Below are 2,998 nucleotides of genomic sequence, written 5' to 3'. Positions count from 1 at the left end.
AGCGGTCAAGCGCCTGGGGTTTTTGGCTCGATATCACGTGTCTGTTTTGCTGTGCAACAGGCAGGTGGCGGATCTGAGTCCAGGACGCGGCCTTTTGTACGCAGGCCCTGCTAACACCTTTTAAAACTCACCACATTCTCGAAATCTCGGTGCCAGGTACTTGAGGTGTCAGGGCCACGTTTGAAGTTAACAAGCTTGAGCATGCTCTCAGGCTGTGGAAAGTCAACTACGTGTCCTCTCAGATCAGGCTATAAAGGCAGCTACAAAAGCACATGTCTTTAAAAAGGATCCAGCAGAAGTTCAGAACTGAAAGAATAATTAGGGGCTTGAAAATTTCTCACAGGAGGCAAGAATGGAAAGACAGCAATTGCTTACATTAGGGAGGAGCTGCAGAAGAAAGACACGATAAAATAATTAGAGGCATGAAGAAGATGATGGGAGGCACCTCTCCTGCCTTCCTTGTAATGTACAAGGGCTACATGATGAAAGTAATAGAATTCCAGGTCAGGCATTGTATGAAGTTAACAAAACCAGCAGAACCTGCATAACCATCACAACCACCTGGAAGGGAAACAAAACCATGTGACATGAGGTTTAGCCAGACCAGAAGGTATCAGTGAGGAGAGGAATGTCCAATAGTGGCGGATTAATTCTCTGCGAGCTCCTTCTTCGTCCCCCTCTTTTGAAGCATCTGATCGAGCAGCTGAACTGAATTGGTCTCAGGACCAGCTCAGCTCGACAAGCCCAAACTCCCAGAAATGCTTTCTGCCTGCCCACGGGGATGGAGTCAAAGATGCTGAGGCAAAGGGCAGGGGGGAATCTGAGCGGTTTTTAGTGAGGCCACCTTGCAACAGGCAGGTATGAGGCTTCCTGCCCTAGGAGATGGGTCTCTGAATGAAGAACCACAGGTTCTCTAGCACACCAGATCTCAAACACCAGCAAGGCTGGCCCTTTAGCTGGCTAGATAGAGATTTCTTTTTTTCCTTCACAAAAATACAAATTTCCATTAAGTTTTTAACCAACAAATGGAGTTTCATTCTTTAAAAAGGAATGTTTTTGCTGGTGATTTTGTGTTAACTATAAGACAGTCCAGACAATATCCCTCTCGAGGCCAGTTTGCAAAGTAGCAGTCGGAGGAATTGCAGCAGTCAATCACCAAAATGCTTTCCTAAATGTCAGAGGCCAACCAAGCATCAGTTCCACTCACTGTGAATGCTGCACAGTCACTCAGCGAGAAATCCAGCCAGCTGTAAAGCCATTGCAGCACCTGAATATCAACAGCAAAATTCAGTATAAAGTGATCCTAGCAAAGGCCTGTAAAATTCAGTGTTAAGTGCAAACAATGACTTTTTTTTTGTCCTAGACACAATTAAACACAAGAACTGCCAAATTATAGTTGTGCCTTGTTTTAATAAAATAATCCAGCTCATTTCATATGTAATAAATCCATTAATCTTTGGGGTTTTGTTTTAAATTACAAGATCAAGAATACTTTAACAGAATTCATTTAAATACTGCGCTCTTAGCAATTAATAATTTCACACTTCTGTAAAGACGCTTCGCTGCACTGGATGAAGAGTTTGCCTTGGTGAATTCATATCCACTTCCTCCACTGCTTTTCAGAAGGCAGCTTGTGACGACGCCTGTAGGAACACGACATCGGGAGAAGACACCATGCGCAGGTCTGTCGCCGGCCCTTGCCCTGACCAGCTTGTGGCACCTTTCTGCCTCACCACACGGCAGGAAAGCTGTGTTCGGTGTCAGAGCTCCAGGTCCTGCAGGTCCCCCCAGCTGGGTCCAATTTTCATTTTAACGCTCAGTTTTACTGAGAGTTTGATGGCATTTTCCATCTCATGCTTGACGATCTGAGCAACCTACAGGAAAACGCTCAACGTCAGCTGGACACACAACTTCAATGCTCTGCTCTCCTGTCAATCACTGCAGTGGCCAGACACCTGGAATCCTCTCCTGCACTTACCTGCGCTGACTTACCACCAATGGGAATGCAACCAAACATCTTAATTCTGTATAAAGTCAGTAACATTTAATGCAGCACAGAGCTGTGACCTATTCTGTGCTGTTTAGGACTACTTAGAAAAGAGGCAAGATTAAGTTTCCCTTAAAAAAGCAAGAGCCCTGCAGAGTCTCTCACCCAGCTGCCTAAATTTCAAGTGTTTTGTGGAGTCTGTTCTGAAAACCTCAACGTACTGAAAGCAAGATGCAAAACAAATACACCAGAGGCAAAGAACAGTGTTCTTCCTCATTGCGTTGGCACAAGAGGCACCCATGAAACACAAACTACAAATCTCTGGGAAATGTTCATTCAATGCAGGTGGCTACAAATACCACCCAGGTTCACCCTCGCTATTTTGTGGCAGAAACTCCAACATCTACTGCCTTCCAAAACTATTTCTAAGGAAACATTCATTTCAGTATGCAGTTAGGGGACCAGAAGATATTCTTCACCGCAGCTTTTTGGGTTGTAAGAGATTGGATTTCTTTTCCTGACTGTAAATACCTGCCCTGGATAAAAGGACTCTCCTTTCTACCCCAAGACCCGCATGGAGTCCAGTCTGTCCTGGATTCCTTATATGAATGAATCTTTTAATCCACACCCATCTCATGAACCTCATGAAAAGAGGCTTTGAAATTATTGTGATTCCTCATCTCAGCTAGAGGCCACTGTGTCAACATAGGAACTATACAAGCCTTCTGACCCTTCTGTTCTCATAATTCCCTCACACATAGCCCCAGAAGGAACTTCTCCACAGAGTTTAGCGGGAACGAAGGAAGGATTTGAGGAGATCAGACCACATGAGTTTACAACAGCACTACGAGCTAGGGGGCAGATTTGTCTTCCAAAATCCTACAACCCGTACATATCACATTTCAAAATTATCTTGATAACCCAGAAAAATGCTTTGAGACAGGATGCAATTCAGCACAGACAAATACAGAGTAGAAAGAAGCAGCCTAGAGACCTAGGATAGAAATAATC

Source organism: Apaloderma vittatum, unplaced genomic scaffold, assembly GCF_000703405.1.
Source record: "Apaloderma vittatum isolate BGI_N311 unplaced genomic scaffold, ASM70340v1 scaffold12397, whole genome shotgun sequence".
Lineage (NCBI taxonomy): Eukaryota > Metazoa > Chordata > Aves > Trogoniformes > Trogonidae > Apaloderma > Apaloderma vittatum.
The sequence above is the reverse complement of the archived record's forward strand: the minus strand, read 5'-3'. Positions refer to the sequence as shown.